This window comes from Grus americana, chromosome 2, assembly GCF_028858705.1.
Source record: "Grus americana isolate bGruAme1 chromosome 2, bGruAme1.mat, whole genome shotgun sequence".
Lineage (NCBI taxonomy): Eukaryota > Metazoa > Chordata > Aves > Gruiformes > Gruidae > Grus > Grus americana.
This window is the reverse complement of record NC_072853.1, coordinates 82,906,582-82,930,985: the sequence shown is the minus strand read 5'-3', so window position 1 is coordinate 82,930,985 and position 24,404 is coordinate 82,906,582.

Here is a 24,404-nt window from a genome sequence, read left to right as displayed (position 1 = left end):
ATAGGAAGCATAAGGGAATGAGAAGCTTACTCTATTGAGTGAGAGAAGGTTGTTAGAGGGCAAACAGCTTCCTGGAATTTCACCAGAGACAAGGAATCAGAAAAGGAGCTGCTAGGGAGCTTTCTGTAGCAATAGTGAGCGTAAAAGAAATAGATCTGTGAAGACAAAGATAAGATTCAACAAAATATTTCACTCCCAACGTTCTCACCAAAAGCTTTGTGCCACCAGCAATATGGATGTTGAAGAAAATATGCCTTCATTAAAAAAAAAGCTTTCATTCCTTAATGCTTTTCACATGAGAGCTTTCAGAATTATTCTCAAAGAGGATTTGCACCCATACAAGTGGAACTTACTTTCTTTTTCAGTCAACCAACAGTCATAACATATAAAGTAGCAATCGGTAATTATATTTCTAACACCTTTAATCATTTTAGTGGGCCAGGAAGGGTCCAAATAAGCATTTTTCAAATGTCTTTTTAGCGATAGATTACAAGTAGAATTCCTTGCCTTCTTATGAGTTCCTTTTCATTGTATATTTCAGTGCTGTGCTAAATCTCCTGGTACCTGCTTTTATGTTAGCTGAATGATTCGTTTAATCACTGCAGCTGAATTTTCTTTCAAGACATCCTTCTCTGACATTGCTCCAAGATAAAACATGTCATAGAGGCTGACACATACTATAGCAAATCTCTCCAAAATTATTCAAACATCAGCTGCCCAGAACTTCTCAAGCACTTAGAATGCACTCACCAATTCCTCCAATTGCCTATGGCAATTCACTCCTTCCTTCCCTGTCCCTATAAGCAATATGGCCCATTTCCAGATGTATTACCCAAGCATTTCTTCGTGGCCAGAGATATATTGCAATTTTTTATTTAGAACAGTGACCGGAACATTAACATACCAGACTTCGTTCTATCACCTGCTCCATGAAATGAGACAAGGATATCCATTCACAAGGAGCCCACTGCTGGGAAGACTCACACACCCATTTACCTTCTCATCCTGTAAGCCATCCCATTGACTCTTCCGGTGCTCTCATGCATCAAATCAAGCACGTGTTAAAAATCTTACAGGGTCAGGGTTTTAAAGATGAGTTTAGGCAGATTCAGAATACCATGACCTCCAGCTGTAATGGGGATGGCAGAACAGATGTGTGTCCACTCCTCAGCTGCCCCAGTTCTTCATTCTGTGTCATAAATCACACATGTCTCTAAACTGTAAGTCTAATCCAAAAGAAAAAAACAGTGAGAATTATCCTGGCTTCATTGAATGCAATATTTAGGCTTGACATAGGAGTTGCTTTGCTCAGAAAAATACATTTTTTTTATGACTGTGTGGAACAGCCAAATTTAGATATATATATTGATATATAAGTAGCAATATTAAGATATTGTTACCTTTCTGTGTGCAGAAAGATAACATAGATAAACAAATGACTGAAAGCAATTAAAAAATGTCTGCATATTTCTAGCTTCTGAGAAATCCCCATTTCCCTGTGTCATTTAAAAACTGTTGTGAATCAGTTGCTGCTCGCTTTCAATTAGGTCAGTTTAATTTCAAATACTTTTAACATCCTTCCCGTTGTGGGAATTCAGCACCTCTGGAAAAAGTAGAATAGAATAGTGTCTGAAGCTTTAATCTTCGATTTTGAGTGTCTTGTTACGTGCACACACACACAAATGAAGCTGTTTGGCTAGTTGCATATTTGTGTATTACAACATACAAAGCTCTCACTTAACTGTCACATAAATCAAATACTTCACACTTAAGTGCCATGATAAATCACATTGTTATTTCAGAACTATTCACACACTTTGTGATCAAAAATGCAGAAGAATTTGATTCTGTAGGAGATCTGCCATTTCCACGGTTCAGAGAGATCAAGATTACAGGAAGAAGGAAAAGAATTTAATAAAAAATTAAATAGGAATCTGAAACTGAGGGCTAGCAGAAAGAGAAGAGCATGAACCAAATTCTTTCGCTGAATTTATGGCAATATAATCTCCCTGCAGCACAGTTATCCCTGTGCCCTTTTCTGGGGGCCCCACTGGAAGAATACAAACATTTCACTATTTTGCTTTGCAAATAAAAGTATTTGCTAGCTATCAAATAAGAAATACATCTAGAAGGTCCATAAAAAGTAGCTGCAATAGAGGAAAATAGATTATAATTAGGAAGTCATCTAGACCATTCAGCTTTCTCCAGCCTATTTTTGCAGATGCCTTCTAATTAAAAAAAGCACATGAGCTTCAAAAGCTTTGATGGGAATTCCTTATCTATCAGGACTTGGGTCCCAGATTAGACAAATGTCTGGCCAGATGCCCAGCTGCTACAAATCCATGGAATTACCCTGATTTAAACCAGCCAATGAGATGGCCAACTCTTTTGAATGCACAGCTCAATTCCTTTTACCCAGAGCTTTTTTAAATTTCTTTCTTAAGAAAGGCTTTTTGAAAAACAAGCTGTGTGTAAATATTAAGGTGAAATATTATTTAAAAGCAAAGAGTAGTGTTATAAACACACATCCACTCCACCCCCCCCCCCCAGCCAGATGCAAAATCTCAACTCTGCTATGCAGTTCATAAGTTTATAGTCAGGTTAATGGTGTTAGGTTACTCTCATATATGGAGATATTTATGTTTCCACAAGTCAGAGATGGAAAATATTATTTGGTCATCTAGCCCTGTCAGCCAAAATGCTTTCTAGTTCTCCATCCGTCTGTCTTTCAACATCTGAAGCAACAGGTTTCCTTTTGCGTCTTTTGCTCTAGAGTACCACCTTAGTTTTGTGAATGGCATATTATATTTCTACTTCAGTCATCAGAATGGCCTTAGGAGTTCATTTTGAAGTTGAAACTTGACACTTTGACACTGTCTAGGAAATGAGCAGTCAAAGATAACCTACAAAGCAGTTCCATCCTGGTGGACGTGTTACCCCTTGTACTGACAAACTATTGATTTTGAATGTCTGCCAAGCCAGAAGAGAAGAGAAAGGGATTGCCCCACCCTGGAACTTCCTATTGAGAAGTGCATGGACAGTAACAGAAACCAATGTGTAATCAAAAGCTTTAAGTTTAGACTAAAAGCAAAAACAGACGGAGCCACCTTGCTTTGAGTCTAAAACTGAGTCAAGATTTTCTAGAGAGAAAACAGCAAGCATGATAAAGAGTTTATCCAGGAGGGTTGTGTTATTAGTTCTGCAGTTTGCATAATGACATTATAAGGTCCTGCTGCTGCAACAAATGTGTTAGGAAGTGGTTTTCCATCTAAAGGAGGAGCTGCCAAAGCCAAGCCACACATAGGCAAACTGCTTAGTCACTTCTTCGACTCGAAAGGAATCGACATATCTGAGATTCAGCCACTGGAAGTGCAGCACAACACGGAGAGAGGTTCAACATCTGGAAAGTATGGCCCATGGAAAATACATGTATACTATGGGACATGGGAACTCTTCAAGCTCCAGCTCTGTTACTTCCCGGCTTCACACCATTAAAAGAGACAGGCTTCCCCTGTTCCTCGCAGGAACATAGCCTTGCCAGTTGGGCTGAAAGAAGAGTCTGTGAATTTTCTCAATGTTGCCGACCTGCACTGGACTCCAGGGCGCATTACAGAGTGCCCAAATATTGCAAGCAGACACACAATTCAGTTCACTTTTTCAACAGCTTACCAATGCAACATTTTAGAGCCTTTTTAAACCCCACTTCCCTAAAACAACTAACCTTTAGAAGCGAAACTGTGGGCAGCAATTTCATGGCAACTGAAAGGGAAACTTAAACTTTCCCCACAACACGAGTGCGATGAGAAATACCATCCTTAGAGTGCGCTGAGGCAAAGCTTGGTGGCTTATCCTAAGCAGTAGCAAGAGTCAGGATTCGGATCAGCCATGCAATTCCACAGAGAGAGAATTTCCAGGGGATTATCTTTTACTAGAACTTTGTGTGTGTGTCATTACAGTTGATAAAGTGAAAATATAGGCTCAGAAATACATTCACATAAATGTATCACTTAAAGACATAACTTGAAGTGCTGCCAATGGCAGCATTAAGTTTAATGTCCCACCTGGAAACCGGAGAAGACTCTAGCACAATTACAACGAAGGCAATGCCGAACAGCTGTTAATACTCCCTCAGCCTCTCACGGATTCACACAAAGTGGTACTACATAGATTCTGTCTACTGCTCTACTCCCCCGTGAAATTAAAACCAAAGAGAAAATCCACACTGATATCAGGGGAAAAACCCAATTAAGCAACAGTGGAGACCTATAAACTTGAAATTAATGTGCCCAAAATTTGTTTGAGCTAAATCTGCAGGAATTTTAATTCAAGGGCATTTTTAATTGGTGTCAGGGAGCTATTTCTTCCAGATGATGTTCAGAAATGCAATTTCGTGTAGCAAAGACCACAGAGATCTTTTTCAGAGCAATAGAGAAACAAAGCAATAACGTGCCTGCTTGACCACTGTTTCATTACTGAATTCAGATTTACAAGTCCCTTATGTAATTTGATTAAGACTGGGTGAGAGATATCTGAAAATCTCTTTGGTTTGATGATTTGGAAAAAATGGAAGTACAAACTGGCTACTCAGAATGTTTTTCATAACTGTAAACATCAATGCGGTTTTATAAAGCTGATTTCCCAAGAACAAATCATCAATGATTTTATATTATCTGCAAAATGCTTGACGTTGTGTCCGCGAACATGAGAAGACTCAAAAACTGCATTTATAATGGTTATCGATATTTTTTATTTGACGTAGCTCTGAAGATGTGTTCACTTCAATAACCCCTCCCCACAGCATCTGCAAGTAACTGAAGCAGAATAGTGAACTGAGCTCTCGGGAGGTCAACGTCAGCATTTAGTGCATTACAGCCAATTGACCTGAACAGTAACCAGTACAGCACTACTGGCTGTGGAACAAAGGACTGAAGATATTTTGAAGGATATTTCAAAGTTTTCCTTTTACATTGTGTTTATATCCTTTTACCTCTGATGTTTCATATTAAAACAGAAAAAGACAGTAAGAATAAAGGATATGAGAATTTCTATTATCATATGAAAAGCCTCAGTTTTGCCTAATCCTTAGCCTGTTCGTAGAATTATATCTCACTGTAGATTGTAGAGTTTTTCTTATGACCTTAATTTCTTTCTATCATCTTTTTTATATTTTTTTTGTGTTTCTAGTTTTGAAAAGGAAAAGCAAATGCTGAGATTCTCATGAAATACCCAACTGTGAATTTACAGCACAGTTTTGCAGACTAAAAGGATCAAATTAAGATCAGATGTGGAAAGCAGCAACTCCAGGGAAGTGACTGGTGATGCAGCCTCCTACACCTGGTTTGAATTTTGTTGCACTCTACTAATTCAGATATGCTACTAAAAGTATTTCTCCTTGAAGCTCTTGAAAAAGATTAAAAATTTGCCTAAGAGATTCTACATTTTTTTTAAAACTTTGCATCATTACAAAGCTAGCAGGAAGCAGGACCTGAGGTAGCATACTAAAATTCATTTTATGACAAAAAGACAAGGAGAGGGCTAAGCCACCATTAACTGTGATTTTAAATAATTAAGATATTCAAATAAACATTTCTGTGTAGTAGTAGTAGTAGTAGTTTCAGTAGCACATGTAAGTCCTGGACCACCTTTAATAGATGCAATATAAGCAGAATGAAAAAAAAAAAAAAGTTTCAGATCCCAGAGCTGACTGGGCTCCTCTAAAATAAAATTCTAAAACTCCTTCTAAATTTCTTTGAAAAGAAAACAGGAAGGAAAAAAAAAGAAAAAAAGGGAAGTAATCTGTGTCTTTCTTAGTTTAATAGCCTACTAACCTATTCCATGTCTGTTTTCCTGCTTTCGTGACTTTATAATGGTTTGTATGAATTTGCAAAATTGCACCTGATTATACCTGCTGTTAATAGCAATTTCCTGTAGTTATATGTTTTATTTGCCAAGCTTTTTTAATGCTACAAAATGTTGTGCCTATGAAAACAGGCTTGAGCAAAGCTCAATAAAAATGTTTAAAAGTGCTGATGAATTAGAATACCTGCTGATCAGCAGAAAACATGTTTATTTGTTATGTCAATATTGATCCTGACTCTCTACAGTCAAATCTGATTAGTTTTAACCATTTTAAATTAAAGGTAGATATTTAGCTTAGAGGAAAAGATTTCCCCTTGGATAGCAAAACGGAAACAACATTACATTTTGCCAAGACGTACTATTCAAAGTTGGAACATGAGGTGACGTGACATGGTGGCGTTTGTTTCAAACAAGCAAATGACAAATCCAATTCCATTCTCTTTTTAACAAAACAAACTGCCCACTTCACGGTAGAGATCATTCCAGTATAAGTGCTTTGTGTGCTTTTATCCTACTTCACATTTGTGAACTTAAACAGGCAATCAGAAACACTGACGTACCTACGACCGGATAAAACTGTTGTACGGGTATTGCGAACTGGTGATGAAATTTGCTGGACAAGTTTCTTCAGTTGGCAGCGTTCTAATTATTGTCTACTAAGGTCTGCCCCGAGAATGGGAATTACTTTTTAAAAAGACTGTTAATCCAAGCTTCAAAGTTATCATGGAGTCAGGTAGAAGATAAACATAGCTCATTTTAAGAGAATAGTTAGGAAGTAACATGTCATTTATTATTAGAAGCAGGTGTGGTATCTCTTGAAAGCTCAGGGTTTTTTTCTGGGTGCTAGGCGTCAGCATGCTGACATGTCTAGTTTATAGCGATGAAAGTGCTTCTTCATCTCAGTTCACCAACTTTCAGGCTGTTATGGAATCCTGCCAAAGTTTAGTGCACACTGACACATTCGATCTATCTCAGGACTAACCTCATTTTAGCCTTATTGCTGTCTGCACCACTAGATTGATGAAATGAGAAAGAGGAAGTCTTCTACAGACTTGCAAACAGAGGAAGATGTCATTTATCACCTCTACTGCTGATTTTTCCACCCTATTCTTACATAACCGTGTAAAAAATTTTCAAGTGCACTGCACAGTTCTTTTAAAAAAAATTACTGTTGCAGCCAAAAGTTTCTGCCATTTACCTAAACTTAGACTGGACAAAATAATTTTTTAAAAAAGATCATAATTATTTTCCTACCATTTATAGGAAAGAGCAAATACTGCAAATTTACTAGGAAAAACTTGGGAGAGAAATGTAACGAGAGTCCTTCCTCGTCTCCGTGATTAAAAGGTGACAAACTGCTGATGGTACATCCCTGTATCAAACCACATCCCTTACCAACTTGTGTGCAACATAACGTCTAGGATGATGTTCAGAAGACACAAAGGTTTCTGGTGCAACCACTCTTCAGATATTCATGCCTACCTGTCTTGCACTACAGGGTCTATTCTCCCTTTTGGTTGTAACATCAAGAGGTGAAAAAGGACATCTCATACACTTGAATTGTGTAGCCGTAATGTAAATCTGATGTCGCTTTGAGATTTTCAAATCTTTAGGGGAAAAAAGGGAAAGTTGGAAAAAAAAATACAGAGCACAACCAGCCAGTCCACTCATCTCCTGCAACATATATAGACAAGTCTAAACAGTGCCAGAGAAACAATTTCTGTTTATTTAAAAAAGATGTCCATCCACTGATCTAAAAATGAACCTACAAGTTTGACTCTTACTTATTGACAGATATCTATTCATCTTAATGTTACTGTAACTCACCTTAGCATTGGGTGTGCTTAGGTAACAGATTCACAGTAAATAAGTACTACAAGAAAAAACCAAGTGCCCGTATTATTCAAATGTGAGGGGGGTGATTTTTATGAGCAAGAGCAGATTTGCAGTAGATTGCACTCATCGAATTAATGGGTCATGTGAACAAACAATGAGGATAGTTTCAAATCTACTTGATTTTGTCTTTAAGTTTCATGCTTTTTTTTCTTTAATAGCTGAACTGCCAAAAGGAATCACAACTGATTTTGATGGTAAAGGTGTGTGTAAAATGTCCTAAAGTACAGATGCACGGCGAGCTGCCTGACCCACAGGAGCTGAGTTTAGAATCTTTTAACACAATGGGATGAAAAGAGTTAAATTACTGCAGTATCAAACTCAAGCAGTGTGATTCAGAAGACGAAATTTAGCGAGGGCTAAATAATGACATCTTTAGGTTCACTGAAATCAATGGGACTGGTGAAGACACATTTTATAAGTGTAAGGATACTCTAATACAATTCTTAAATAATTTTTTTCTTTTTCATTCTTACATTACAACAGCGAACATGTGTCAGTTAAGTTTACTTAAATCTAATCATGGCAAAATGCTAGTAAATTAACCTATTCAAGCAATCTGCAAGACAAAGTATAGTTTTCATAAAGCTCATAAGACCAACATTTTACCAGAACTGCTATTTCTTGACCCTTGCAATGACTAGGCTACAAAGTGTAAAGAAAAAAAAATGTGCTCCAAACTTTCTGGACAGTCAAATAATTTCAAAACATCAAGTACTGAAAAGGTCAGAATATTTTTCAGACTGACATTTCTGCATAGCGCTGAAATGCTTTAGGCAATAATTTTTTTCTAAGCTGCTTTCACTGTAAGTGTTAGCTTCAGGTAGATCTACCACAACCAACAACACAGAAAGAGTAGAACAAGAAAAGAAGTATGTGAGAAGTGGGTAAAGACAAACCTGCATTTAAAAAAAAAAAAAAAAAAAGAGAAAGAAGGTGGTAAGGAACTGGGAAAGCCAGCTAAGTAGAATAATACTGGTCTGTGTTCAGATGTCTGGATGGTGAGTTTTTCAGGTGGTGCAACTGGTAAACAGGACAGCCAGGATTTTGGGAAGGGGTATCAATACATACTTTGCCTGTTAAGTGAAGGTACTGGAAGGGCTGGTAGGCACCTCTGTACTAGTTACGTACTATGGCTGAATTGCCGGGCGTGTGAAGGGCCTTGGTTTTTGTACAGCTACAAAGATGCCTAGACCTATATGTCAGTAGGCTACAAAAGGAGAAGAAAGGAGTGAGCGTAGGCTAGTCTCCTTCTTAACTGAGCTCTGCCACAGAAAGCAGTAAGATGACAAGCAGAGATCACTTGACTGCCTGTTTGGCAAGCACCCCAGTGTCCTGTCTTATAAAGTCATGTGTGAACTGGACTACAAAGAAAAAGAGTAATGAAGCCAGCCCTCATTGTCATCCATTAACATATTTTGAATCAGTACTTAAACTCTTCAATCACTACCAGGCTTCGTACACCAATTACATCATTTTGCGAGAGTAGAATTACTTATTCTGGTGCTGAGGATTGACAATAACTTTTTTACAGTGTATTCTGTGTTTAATTTCCCAGTATGATTCCTGGCAGAGTAAAGGTTGAGCACTCAAGCGCAAGAAATGCTGGGATATATTTGGAAGTTCTGTTTTGACTCTTCCTGCCTGTGTTTTTATCTTAAAATGTGGGGTTTGGTCAAAGTTATGCATTTTAGAACTGCATATGACCTGGATTTTTTGCCAGGACCATATGCACCATGAACTAAAACATTATACATTCTCAGCGCTCTGAAGTGGGATAAATCACAGAGTCAAGGTCTCTGTATTTATCTGTTACAAAATGCTCCTCTGCCCTGCCAAAGCAAAGCACATAAAATATTCACAGAGCCTTGCAGAAAAGGACAGACATCATGATCTTCAGCCCAGCAGATATTTAAATGGACACGGTAGGAGGAGACCAAAACTATCAACCACAAAACCACTGAAAAAAAAACAAGAGTCCAAAAAATAATAAAATTTGGTTTTTATTTAAGTGAGAGTCAGGCCCTTACCTAGGAGGTATGCGTTTAAATATCTGTAAGGATGTAGGCCTGACTGATCGCTGAAAGAAAGAGGAAGTGAGGCAGATCAGAATTAGAAAGGGTTTTCCCCTAACAGAATTGTGTTCCAGAAAAATTAATAACTAAAAATTAATAACTAAAAATCCCTGAGACTTTCAAAAAAAATGGTAGGAGGAGGAGTTGCTAAGAAGCAGGACGCAAGCACCCAGACAGATAAAGTCAAGTCCTAGGGAAATAATGCAAATAATATTCTCCCACCAGCCTAGGTTTCAGGCAGCAAATCCACAGCCAAAAAAATCCTTTTCTGTGCCTTCTGTACAAGTTCCTAATTTCCCTGAATACTCAGATTTGAGAGAATTCCTTGTGGCCTCAGGTTCACAGGTCTGGGTTCAGGTCACTCACGTAACCCAACGTTTCCCCCAAAAGAAGGGGGTTAATCCAGAAGGATTTATCAGTTCAGAGAAGAAAACATACATCTTTTTGCACAAGCTGCTGGGTAAAATCCGTAGGAGAAAGCCAGAATTTAGAAACAAATTACCTTGCCTTTCAGAGGAGTGTCCTCACCTGACTTCTTTGTCATTTTTCTTGCATCCAGAGCATTAACGTATTGTGCCTACAGAAAACCAGCTCTGAATTTCATAACTGTAGCGTGCTCGTGAAAAACAATATTGCTTTTTCCCTACCCTTGTTGGGAGTGACCGGCCACGGCTGTAAGGAGAAACAGAATACACGCACACAGCAGGTAAACAGAGCAATTGCCAGTGTCAGTCCCAGGGTCACACAGTCAGTCTTTGGGATATGTCTCATTTGTTGCATATGTAAGTGATGGGATGATTTTAGCTGACCAAAACCTTATTTACTGTTCTTATTAAAGTAGCTTTGGTGTTCACTTGACTAAATGTGGATTGACCATGAGTTTTAAGAAGTTTATGATTAATTACTAGTAAGGACAATTTGGGGTTTGATTTGCACCAGTTTTGCCTCTGCTGTTGGAATTTCAATGGAAATATTCTTCTAAATATTTCCTGTGGGCTTGGAGTTTCTAAACTTTGTGCTTTCCTTCTGTTCCCACAGGCTCTTCTGATGGCACTGTAAAGACAGACCGCTCTCTGAAGGATGCGATATGACTCACATAACTATCTCTTTCAAGGGAAAGAAAAACAGTTTTGGCTAGCCTGTTACATTGCAGATAAGTAGAGAGATCGGTATGAGATTCAATAGCTTTAGAAACAATGAGTTACAGCTAAACATCTCTGGTGGTATCCATGAATCTTCTGTTCCCTCTGCATCCGTCCTTCTAATTTAAGCTCTTCAGAGTTTCCATTCTTATGTGCCCTGCCAGCCCCATTTCCTCAATTGTCCTAGTCTTACTCTGAGCCAGAGTTGGTCAAACACAGGTTTTCACGATGCTCTTCTACCCACTCCCCACAGCTTAATTGTATATGACTATGTTCCAGTGGTGCATGAAAGACCTGACTTCAGCACCCCTTTTGCAGACTTCAATGCTTCACATTCAATCTCAAAGGAGATTTATTTATTAAACTGCTGACTTTTGTAAATAAAGAAACCTGTATCAAAAGATAATGTCTTTTAAACTGAGCTTTTGTAATTCCACTGTAGCACTGGAATTTTCTTCCCTGTTTACAGCTTCATTTATAAATTCTCTCATACTACTCCCTCATTCTGAACTGCCCCTTGATACTCTTTTGTATTGAAGACTGTACATGACAGGCAAGGACATATTTCTGTTCTCATGGCTTCCTCTGAGTTTCTTTCCTTCATCTTTTACTCTTCACCTCTACTTTGATTCACTTTAGTTCCACTTACGTTTTTCTACCCTTCGTCTTCATCGTGAGCCACTTTGTTTCCAATATGCTGAACTCTCCAACCTACCCTACAATGTGAGACCAGTCATTGGATGCTTCACCATCCAATCAAATTCTACCTAGAGCTTTCCTTTTCTTGCGACAAGGTGACATCATCATATGGAAAGTGGAAAGATAGAAGCTATCTCATCTCCGAAATGGATTCTTTCTATAGTCTCTGAAGCCATTTACTAATAAATGATGCCAACGAGAACCAGATTGGGAGTTTTTCTAGAGGTTACCCACAGTAAGACATAACATGATTCCTACAAATCACGTACAAATTACTCTTTCTGACATATGACTTTTTCTGTACACGACAGATTTTCTTCAAGACTGCATAATTCATCATTGGCTCGAGGGTGAGGCTAGAGAGGAGAGCAGGAGAAAGTAAGCAGGTAATTCCCAGATCAGAAAAGGTTCCTGGTATGCATAGCCATCTGCCTAGATGTTATGTGCACCCAGACGTATGCCCAGTCTTTTGGGACCCAGATCACGCTTTCTACTCAGAGAACAACAGCATCAAGAGCATCTACATGAAAAAGTTAATGCTGGGGCCAGACACAGCAACAGTGCAGAGGGGACAGTGCCCAGTGACTCAACCCCTCTTCTGCCACATCACTTAGACTGTACATACGGCCCCAGACAGCGCTAATGAATGTGCAAAGAAGGAGAGAGGGCAGGAAGCCTGCGCACAGAGCACCCCTGCACACCTCCTCCAGCTAACACAGGACGGTGTCACATCAGTGTCCTCAGTGATCTGCAGCGGAGTAAAGACAAGTTCCCAACATGCTTTGCCTCTCTTCTTTGAGTTACCTCAGGGAAGACCTGTGGATGATTTGGGGAGAAAAGGAATGTACCCTGTCCCATTTGAGAAGAAAAATATGTGTGGGTAACAGAGGAACTGTCTCTGAAAAACCTGAAATGTTTCTATGGAGTGGAGAAAAAAGGCTGGAATGGGCCTGAGGCAAGGACTGATAATGGCTCAACTTAAATCTCCACCAAGTTTTTGGCCCAGCATCCAAGCCTCTCTAGTCAATGGGCATCACACTCAATACATTGCCTGCACAATGTGTAGCTATAGCCATATATGTGGTTCCAATTGGAATTGCCATAGAAGATCAGAGAGTGCACTTAGTCCAGGGACTTGACGGTGGTCAGATCCTTCAGAGGACAGAAAAGGGATCCTGCAAAAGTTTGTATACAATATACTGATGTGCAAAAAAAATGGTCTCATATCAGATATCTGCCTCTTATGCTGGGGAGCTCCTAACCTTTGCTACTTAGGGACATAATCATGAGTTTAAATATCCTTCTAAAATGTTATCACCGCATACGTGGATATTCTACTCTCCCATGTATATATTCAGTTTCCCTATATCATTAATGATCAGACATTACCTTTATTATAGCCTTTCAGTGTGGTTCCCTAATTCTTCTGCACACAGTGTTGTGTTTGCTTGGAGTTTAATATCATCTGTAAATTTAATATATCTTCTCCTTATCCTATCCTCTGGGAAGCTGTTAAAATAAAAATGTAAGGTTTATTAAAGTCTCCTGCATTTTTGGCTCTTGAAAGCAATAGTTCTACAAAATTGTAATGGTTTTGACCAGTATGAACCAGCACCTACAAACACTTTTCTCCTAGGACTTTCAGTGATGCTATTTTCTGCAAGGATAGCATTCAAGATTTTGTAGATCATTTGCAGAGCTTCAAAATAATAAAATTACGTGACACATTTTGAACTGCTTATTAGATATAGTAAGAGACAGAATTGTTAGGCAAAGAAAAGAAAACACATCAGAAAATTGTCTGGCTAAAATGTTAAGAATTATGCTGCAAAATAATACAACCCAAAGACTAATAGAAAAACAGGGTCTTCTTTAAGCAGTTTTCTCTCTCTGCTCCTCTTGGGAAGGATGCAAACATTCTCCTTTCTTAGCCTCTCTATTGCTACCCCTTATTCAGTTTCTAATTTGTGAAAACAGCAGCTCCTAACCTAGGCATCTGAAGCCCCTAAATCCCATATTGATATGCCAATGTCTTTTAAGCATAGTTGTCTTCCCCAGACCTTCAGTTTTACACACACTCCGGATTTACAGTTCACTTCTTCAGTGACACATAAAAGGAAATTGATAAGCAGATTTTGTCTTGCATCAGGAGAAGCGTCTCTCAATATTTTCCTGCATACCATTTGACCACTCTAAGGTGTTGTCTGGGTTAGCTCAGTGTACTGTGAGGCATCCAGAATCTTTCCTCTCCCCTCCTCTGGCTTCTCACTAGTAAAGAGACCATCCTCCTAGTGTCACCACTAGTCATCTAAACTTTGCTTCTGTTCCTCCTCTCTTCGTTTTTCAGAGTCCTACTAAGGCAAGTTCTTAAAACCTCAGGGTTCTTTCTCAGGGTTCCTCTCCTTGCAGTCAAATTACTGCTTTGTCATTCAACTATGTCTCTGGAGAACTCAGACTTGAAAAAAAATACTTTAGTAGAAAAAAACCCCAATTCATTCAGCTGAGTTTCCACGCAAATAAATGATCGTCAAGAGTTAAAGCCACTTTGCTGCCAGTGCTGTGTTTCTCTGAGAATTGCATTGTAAGGTAAGGTGAGGGAGAAGACAGATAAGCTCTTGCATGTATTGATAATAGAGAAATTACAATACCAAGTGTATTTCATGTTATGTATGTACATATACACATTTCCTCAATTGTCACAATATTCAAAATTCATTGATGCTGTGTGTAAAACACTGAACAGCATTAGCAAGTGTTACCTAGGAAAATGTTCACTGGAGTTTCATTTGAAAATCGGTGTTATCCATCAGGAGGGGATATCAGTATGAAAATACAAAGGTTACAAGTAAAATAAATATACATGAGTATGCTTTCCTTTCACAGTGAGGCCGCTTTATATTGCACTGGCCATGTGTAAGATCTTTAGTGTGCTCTTACATGTTTAACTCAATAGATTCCTCAACACTGCATAAGAATATCATACAGTAGAGTATAAATGAAATTTAGATACTGTATTTTGTTCATTGGAGACAAGGATACCATGAAAAGCTAATTTCTAGAAGCAAAAAATCTTCTGTCTAGAAGAGGAGACAGATTCTGCTTAACTCAGATCAATAGTCCTCCATTAATTTCAACAGGAGAAGACCAAAAATATTTTGTGCAGCTGATTATCTTCTTAGAATCATAAAATCATAGAATGGTTTGGGTTGGAAGGGACCTCAAAGATCATCTAGTTCCAACCCTCCTGCCACGGGCAGGGACACCCTCCACTAGACCACGTTGCCCAAAGCCCCATCCAACCTGGCCTTGAACACTTCCAGGGATGGGGCCTCCACAACCTCTCTGGGCAACCTGTTCCAGTGCCTCACCACTCTCACAGTAAAGAATTTCTTTATGTCTAATCTAAATCTATCATTCTTCAGTTTAAAGCTTGGCCAGCCCTAAGACACGCTTCTGCCTGGTCTTGCCTTTCGATAAATTAATGACAAGAACTCAGCTGGGAGGAGATGCAAAGCCTCACGTTGATGGTCAGTCCAGCAGGAATTTATGAAAACAAAATGGTCCCTATCTGAAAGCAATAGGCTATTGGTTTGTAAATCTGTCTCTCACTGGGTGATATTCTATCCTCTTGGATATTACCTGCTGTGTCTTGCGCCCTTTGTGTTAAAGTTCCCAGGCACATATCCTCATAGATCTCCTTTTGGTAGATTATAAAAGGTTAATTAACAACTTTTTTTTTTTTCCTGTGGTGCCTTATTTAATAAAGCTATCAGAATCCCCACCCCCCCACAATTCCCCCCAAAATATTAATACTTCATACTTAATCATGTTTGTATTACTGGCATAGGTCAACCTGTTGCCTTGGTGATGGAGAATCTGGTTTTTGCCATAAACGTTATTCCGTTCTCCAGGGAAAGAATATAAATTCATGATGTAAATAGCCCCCTAATTCCACCTTTCATCTAAACATTCATCTTTCAAATAGAAGCAATTAGAAGTGAAGTTCAAAGTATTCTGAAGATATTTACTTTTCCTAACCTGTCCACATATAAAACGTGCTATTAGGATGTGAAGAAAACCAGTATTAATTCAAATTAATTCTGTCAATGAATATCTACTTCTTTATATGAGATTTCACAGCTTCAGTAAGAGAGACCCACTACTGAGCAATCAGGTTTGACTCCAAGCCCCTGCTCATCTTCCTCCTCTTACCCCAAATATAGCAAATCTACAAAGCCAGAAGTCACAGGCAGAGTTATTTTTAGCACAATCACATGACTGGAATTTGGAGAAAAAATAGCACAGTTATTGAACATTCTTACTGTGAATGCATCATGGCAGAGAACCATGTAACAGTTCTCTTTCTGTGGCACAGTTGAGAAAATGCAGAAACCAAATTTAATACATGACATGATCAAGCCTCAGAGAGATTTGCTGTAAAACTCCTGAAATTTTGTTACTTTTTTTTTAAAAACAATGATAGTAATATATAAGAAAGCATGTTGTAGGGAAAAATACATCTACTTTTAAATACAAACATCAAATTTTCAGTTGGCACTCAATTGTTTTAACATGATCTTTTAGATCACAGAGGAATAAAAACCAAGAACACGAGACTGTCAGTATCTCAGGAAACAGATAAAAATTACAGTAGACTGATCACTGTAATATAAGTGATAAGAGGAGACAACCCCACACTCCTTTGCTTTGTAGACAGAGTGAGGTCAACACATATCAGACTCTATAAATCAAAACCGCAGGAGTTGCCCCATGCTATTTTGTGCTATATTTTTTCTTCATCACACAAAACGTTAAAAGCACAACTGTTAGTTTTATAAATTCAAAGGTTTGAATTCTTAAATAAGGATGTGGAAAGTTTTTTTCCAAATCACAACTCTTCAACCCTGCAAAAATCAACGATGCATAAGAGTCACATAAAATCACTGCTGCAAACTAACTTGCATTTTTGTCCTAGATAGTCTGCAGATTTATACTACAATGGTTATAAGCCAATTGGTTACATGAGTGAAAGGCAGGAACCAACACTGACAAATGTAGGAATCAATTGTTCTGTCTATTCTGGCTCTGCGACTATCGAGCTTTCAGATACACAAATTCTTACTGCTTCTTAAAGAATCAAAATCTCTAAAGATCCTCTTTTCCTCTTCTCTCTACTCCCTTGGTTGTTCTAAGCAGAGAAAAGATGGAAGTAATTCAAACTGGCAGCTGCAGGCAAATTTGGTGGTAAAAAAAAGAACTAAGAGCTTGGAGCTGTTTCACAAGATCATTTCTCTAGCAGTGAGGTTTCTGTTTAAACAGAGAAAACTAGAGCTTTTAATTCTCTAGATGAGTTCTGGAAGTAATAATTCTAACAAGTGAGGTTGTTCATAAGGGCTATACGATGTCCAGCACTATTACAAAATCTCTTTGTCTTGCAACACCCAATACTTGGAAAACTTACAAATTAATCCTTTGGCTCCCAGTCCAAAGGCTGGCCTTTGGATTTTCTCCTGCCCAGGAGGAGAAATTACAACAGATGAGAACGCAGTAGTAGAGCCAGTTGAAACATTCGAAAAAAATCAACATACTAATGAAAAAAAGTTATGTTTTGTGAACACTTTTTGATCATCTCTGCTGAGCAGAAGGGGCAGGACACTGGGGACGATTCCATGACACTCATCTAACTCTGGAAAAACCACCAAGGCCCAGAAGACATTCGCTGAAATGGGCCTTTTGTACCCGCCAGGCTAAGCAATCGACTCAGGCAGCCCAAGTATGAATGCATTCCTGGGTGCACACCAAAGAGCCCCAAGGAGAGGATAACTGCAAAGCATAAGCAGAAGGCCACATACAGGCACAGACATATATACACTGGCATTACACACACAGCGGTTTGCAAACAGCTGGATGCTTTTGTTCCTAGCGATACAGACGCAGCTGCACGTGGGGGGCAGAGGAAATAGGGAGCCTCTGTCCCCCACTGTCCCCTCCTCACAAGGCTGAGGACCGACCAGGGCTCTCCGCCAGCTCCCTGATTACTGCCCTTGAGGCAGAGTCATCAGCAGGAGAAAAGAGGAACTATTTAGAGAGCAAGTAGAGGGATGAGTTGACCCTTGCTTTTCCCTGCCATGTGACAGCCATACGGCACTGGGGTGGCAGTGCTTCCTGCAGGAGGTGAAAGCTGACCCCTCAACCCACCCTGAGCTCCGAGTTCGGCACAGCCGGGCTGCTGGGGGTGCTTAAGGTAGAGAGGGAGTTTTTAGGTACCTCCAGCGCACTGAAATCTTCCGGCAGCGCAGTGAACACATTGAAACGCAGAATATCATGATGCCTGATACTGCAAGGGAGTATATTTATGCTGCTGTGCAGCTGTTCCCTCTTTTAAGATAAGGCCCAAGGGAAACACTCTCACCTTTAAATGATTACATGCCTACTGCATTTCATTATAATAAAGGTAATGTTATGCTTGCAGAACTGTTGTTAGGGAAGCCCACTAACACCGAGGACTGTCGTGGTTTTGCCCCAGCCAGCAGCTAAGCCCCACACAGCCGCTCGCTCACTCCCCCCACAGCGGGATGGGGGAGAGAATTGGAAGAGTGAAAGTGAGAAGACTCGTGGGTTGAGATAAAGACAGTTTAACAGGGAAAGCAAAAGCAGCATGCGCAAGCAAAGCAAACCAAGGAATTCATTCCCCACTTCCCATGGGCAGGCAGGTGTTCAGCCATCCCCAGGACAGCAGGGCTCCACCACGCGTAACGGTGACTTGGGAAGACAAACGCCATCATTCCTGAAGTCCCCTTTTCCTCCTTCTTATTCCCCCAGCTTTATATGCTGAGCACAATGCCCATATGGTGTGGAATATCCCTTTGGTCAGTTGGGGTCAGCTGTCCCGGCTGTGTCCCCTCCCAACTCGTTGTGCACCCCCAGTTTCCTCACTGGTGGGGTGGTGTGAGGAGCAGCAAAGGCCTTGGCTCTGTGTAAGCACTGCTCAGCAGTAACGAAAACATCCCTGTGTTATCAACACTGTTTTCAGCACAAATCCAAAACACAGCCCCATCCCAACTACTGTGACGAAAATCAAGTCTATCCCAGCCAAAACCAGCCCAAGGACAAAACTTGTTTTCAGTTCTGAGGGACAAAAAGCTAAAGCAAGTTAAATATCTGTCACAAAATGAATAAAGAAAATGAATCTCAGTAGACAGAGCAGGTGAAGACAGGGTAGACAGGCATAATCAATCCAGAGATCTGAGGAACTCCCAGTACTGTCTGATGATAAAAAATAAGGCTGAAGCTGGAAAAAAAGGTGTTATATCTAACGGAATTCATTCAGCCACAGGGTTTGGGGATTCACTATAGAGAAGGCATGTAATTAATTATGCTTCAATCCTAGACCTATTTTATGTCAGTAAACCACAAATTCTTATGTTCACATAAAGCCTAGAAGTAAAAGTAGTGCTGTGTCAGCTTTCAGGGGGAAAAACAGTAAGTTTTTGTTGCCTCCACAAAAGTGTGTCTAATTACCTCCTGAGACTGAAGCCAATGGGAAAGTTAAGCTGTGATTTGTTCTTATTAGTCATTATTCAGGCTTCTCTGAATTAGAAAACTGTTTGCAGCAAAATAATCTAACAATCTCCAGGCCTATTTACAAAGTCATTCAGGTTTTCCTCCCGCACTGCCTTGAGATTTCCCTGGTTCAGAAGTCTGAAAGATGGAACTGCTGTTGGACCATCTGACTTGACTTAAGACCAGAGAAATGTCACTTTAGATATTAATCCTGATGTCCTACAGCAGAGCACAACAAAATGGTACAATAGGTCTTTAAGCAACTCTGCTAGCTAATGGAGGTAGCTGAACCCCTAAGAGGCTGAGCAGCACCCCAGTTCAGGCCAGCTGCGTCTCAGAAGAAGGCACAGTGCACCTACTTTTGCTCTCCTCTGTGTCATCTTCAACTAAGAATTGCAAAGGGTGTGGCCCCCACCCCAATAAAATCATGAACTTTATCCATCATTCATGGCTTATTTTGGTTGTCAACCAGCTCCACTAGAGAAGTCACAATAGCCACCCAGCCACACGTCAGAAACCGTGAGGGATTTTGTGCCTTAAGAACAGAGAAGGGAGTACAGTCAGCTCAGCACAAGCCTGCCCGTAACAGAAAACCAGGAGAGCAATATTTCACATTAATTCTCTGATAAAACTGGAAACAGTTGGGAACAGCGGACATTCTTATCTTGTCCCTGATTTGCCTCTGTCTAACAGTGCTATATCTATTATCTTCTGTAATTTGTGAACTATTTTATTTTAAATTTGCTGCAATATAATTATCACTTGGTTTTCAAGGAAAACTTGGACCCGCTATTACTTCTCTTTTGCAATCTTCCTGAAATCGAGAGGAGACTGTTAATAATTAATATCTAATAATGATATGATGATGGAACTTTGGGCTATTGAGGAATATATCATGAGAGAAAGGACAACAACTAAGATTTAAACTGTTTTAAAACTCAGTTGTCCTTATCTACCCTGAGAAGTAACACTAGGTTAAGTCAAACATGTCAGTTAACACCACTTCTAATATAAGCCTTTAGCTATTTGGACATACTACTAGTATTAAGTCTTCTAACATTATCATTTAATATATTGCAGAGAAATGAATCTTTACTGGGTTTTTCCCCTATCTTTTTCATAGTGTTATATCTCTACAAACCCATATCTAGCGTGAAGCTGTAAACCTAAGAATAATCATATTTATAGGATAGGAAAAAACATTTAACAGAGGGTCAAGTCTTGGTGGATTTTATATTTCAAAACTCTTTTAGGAACAGTTTTTCACTAAAAAAAAAAAAAAGGAAATTTTCACCTTTTTAATAAAGACTTGTTCATATAATACAGTTCACAAAGATTTGTTCATTATGTCAGTTGCAGAACTTATACTGAATTTAGCAGGACTCCTTCAATCTAAGCAGCACATTACTTTCAGAAAATGTGGAAAAAGCAATAAATTTGGAATAAAAGTTTTATTTGGAAATAAAATTTGATTAAAAGTACATTTTAAATAAAAGAGTTGTTCTATACTCCTGGTGACTAGTATCAAGTTTATAATTCAAAATATATTAGAATATTAAATGGGTGGATAAAACAATAAACAAAGCCTTATTTCAATGATTCAAAGCCACGTTTTCTTTTTAACATGTTTCCTCCTCATTTCTTGGTACACATTTCGTATACACACGTTTGGTTGAGGTGTGTAGTAAACAAACTTCAAATGATGCCTAAAGCAGGAATACTGGATCTGTCACCTTAGCTAACTCTTACAACTTTAACAAAAATATTATTTTAGTTCCTGCTCTGACAGTTTTCACATCAGTCTTAAAAGCAAAAGAGGAGAGAGAGAGAGAGAGAGCAGGAAAGAAAGAAGACAGGGAGGCAGCAAATATTTTGCAGGTTTATTGGGGGAAGTGCACTACACAGGAAAGCGTACTACAGGAAGTAAGACAGCCACAGAGTCCCCCTCTGGTGTATCTGGAGGGGTTACCCACAGGAACAGGCTCTCAAGGCCAAGTCCAGAAATTGTGACACCTGGAAAGGCACTTCTTGTGACTGCTGCTGACATCTCTGCCCTCCAGAACCTTCATTACAAGCTAATGCGTTAGCCTCCTTGTCACGTACATTTGCTTATTTTCTGGAGAAAATTAACTAAGGTTGTAACACATGCCATTTTAAAAACAGATCTGGAAATAGAAGTTGGTTGCTCTTCAATGTAACAGCTAATTCACAAGTTTGTCTTGTGGCTTTTCAGGCAAGGACAAATGAAACTACAAATAAGGTAAATCTGTAGCCCACAAGCCTACTCTATGCCTCCCTGACGCCTCGACCACACACAGGAGTTTATGGGATGGATACCACACCCTTTTGAAGGGATCTAGGCCTTCAGTTGAAATAACAAAAAATCATACGCTCTTCACAAATTCTATCTTATAATTGTTATTCAAAACAGGATGTACAACCCTGATTTTGAAGGCCAGGTGTTGGAATTAAAACAGATAATGCATGGCTTCTGATTTATCTAAGAAGGGAAGAGCTTCTAAGACAGAACCAGAGCAGCGAGGCCATGCCGTGTGCGGGATCCAGGACAGGCCACGTGTTCGATGGCGGCAGTAAAGCATTGCTGTTTCCAGCTGTCTATGCCATTGCCCAAGGCAAAAAACTACAGCAGAAGGTGATTGTGTCTGTGCTTGGGTCACTCCTGGATCTTTGCTTAAAGCCCCTGTGAAGGTGAGTTGTTCTAAAATAACAATTACATTATGAAGTGTGGAAAGCGTAAATACAGATTGTTTTCTGCTTGAGTGTGTGTTAGGAACAGAAATGCCCAGCACAGGGGCACGGTGCCAGTTCCAAGCAATAATACCTGAAATGTACACGACTGATTTTACCTGCGGGTATATGTCAGAATCCTGTGGGTTTTTTAAACACTGGGGATTGGCTCAATTCTTTGTGTTTAATTTGGGAAGAAAATAATAAATAATTTAGGCTTTAGTAAAATCCAAGGTTAAACGAGTGCGACCTGACTGATTTTTGTTTCAATAATAATTTCTTCATAATGTTTTGCTCTAGCTACCCAAAACCCCACCACTCAGCGACAAGGATTTAAGATTGATCCTTAGAGAAATTACCTTCCTCAGGATGTTCCTAATGATCAGTGGACTCCTCTACCAATTCACCAACAGATGGAAGACAATCCAGTTTGACAGGGATTAAATGACAGTTCTGCCACCCAACAGGGACTTCAGTATGAACTGAGTCCTCATTCTCATGTTCACATTGAAATCTCATCATTGCAACTGCTTCAAGGCAGGGTCTTCGGGGTTTTGGTTTGTGTTGGATTTGGGGGTCTTTTTGGGGGGAAGGGAGGTGGGCAGAGGTGATCACAGCTTGTTTTCTCCAGCTTCTACAGACTGAAATTACCAGCTAGGGAGAGGAACTAGAAGAGGAAGTGAGCAGAGGAACTTGGAGGAGGTAGTGGTGGTCATAATAAGGACAGCAGAGGGAGGGAAGGCAAGGTCAGGAAGTCCTGCCATACAATTACTGTGAGGAATAAGCGAAAAGCAGAAAAACAGCATAAATTGTCCGCATTGAATTATTTGACTGCTTTAGGATGAAGATATTAGGTCATGATTTTCAGAGTATGACAATGATAAATATCTTGTTGCAGAGATTCACAAAATCTGTATCAGTGTTGGGAACAACTCTACCAGCCACTTTGCAGTTACGTATCACCCTCACAACGCAGACACACAGAAACACTTCTTCTGAGGAATAGAAACATCTGGCTACAGTTGAAAATGTGCAATGTATTTCTAACAAACCTTCCAGCTAAAACCAAATTACGCAGCACTGGAAGGCTCTACAATCTAGTTACACAAAAGGAACAACACCAACAATAGTGAGTAATTGACTAATCATTATGAAGATGATGTCACTGGGAATAAAGAAAAGGTTTAGGCATGTATTATTTATTATCCCATTTACAAATAGTTTATGAATAGCTAAGAGATTCTTAATAGCAGTCCTAAGCATGTCACAGACATTGATAGTATGTGTTCCAGTTGATTATGAGCAATGCATTGTTATAAATTATGCATGGATTTCTAGGACTCGCTAATGGCACTTTATTAAAATTCTGCTGGGTCTATTATTGACCTATTCCACATAATTTATAAAACCTTAATGCAAAGTTTGATAAATGTTTATTTTGGCTTTTCAGTTACAGTCCTTATTCTCCCTTTGATGGTTAAATCAATGGGTGAAGAAAATTAATGGAAATTACTTTTGCAGAAAAACACATTTTTACCAAGCATCATTTTTCAAGAAAAGTACCTGTGTTATGTAAAAGTGATGACTTTTTATAAAGACTGGAAATCAAAATTAAAATTACTTCATATTCAGATTGAAAAGTGCCTCATGCTACCAATTTACTTTATCAGATTACTATATGTGCCAAACTCTCTGCTTGGCCATCTTCTCTGTTGATGCACTGCAGACAGAGATAGCTGTAAAATGTACCACCCCTTTGAGACAGGAAAAATACTGAATCTGAAATGGTGCCATAGGAAAGGAAGTTCTGGTGCCTTTCATTATCATTTTCCCTTACAGGCTCAGATCTGTTTCCAGACTGATAATTTATAATACACCTGTTTCTTACCTTCATAATTTTACTAGATCTCTGACAATTGTACACAACCTAAAATCTGATCCTTTGTCTGTACATATGTTGCAAAAGGATGAGTTAAAACATCCTAAAATTTCATCTGTTTCCCACAGGCCCTTATTACACATATGCTTGACTCCCTCCCCTGTACTGTCTCCTGCACTGAATATTTAAATTTAGTGTGCCCTTTAATGAATTTGTGACCCTCTGTGAAGAAAATAAGAATCACTGTTTAAACATTTCCCCAAAACCTGACTTGAAATAAAAGTTTTCCATTTGCTTTTTGATATTCTGAAAAACTTCAGCAAAGAAAATATTGAGAACTCTTCCAATCACTGTGGAGGAATTATCCTTTATTCTTCCTCCCTGCCACCTTCCTTCCCACAGGATCCCTTGCTGGGTATCTGCATGGGCCTTTTGCATTTCCACTGTCCTAGGGTATTTGAGGGGACACAACGGTTGGCCTCATCCTTGTGTTCATTGTGCTCTGTTGAACTCCACTATGGTGAAAATCAACAGTTGAACACCTTT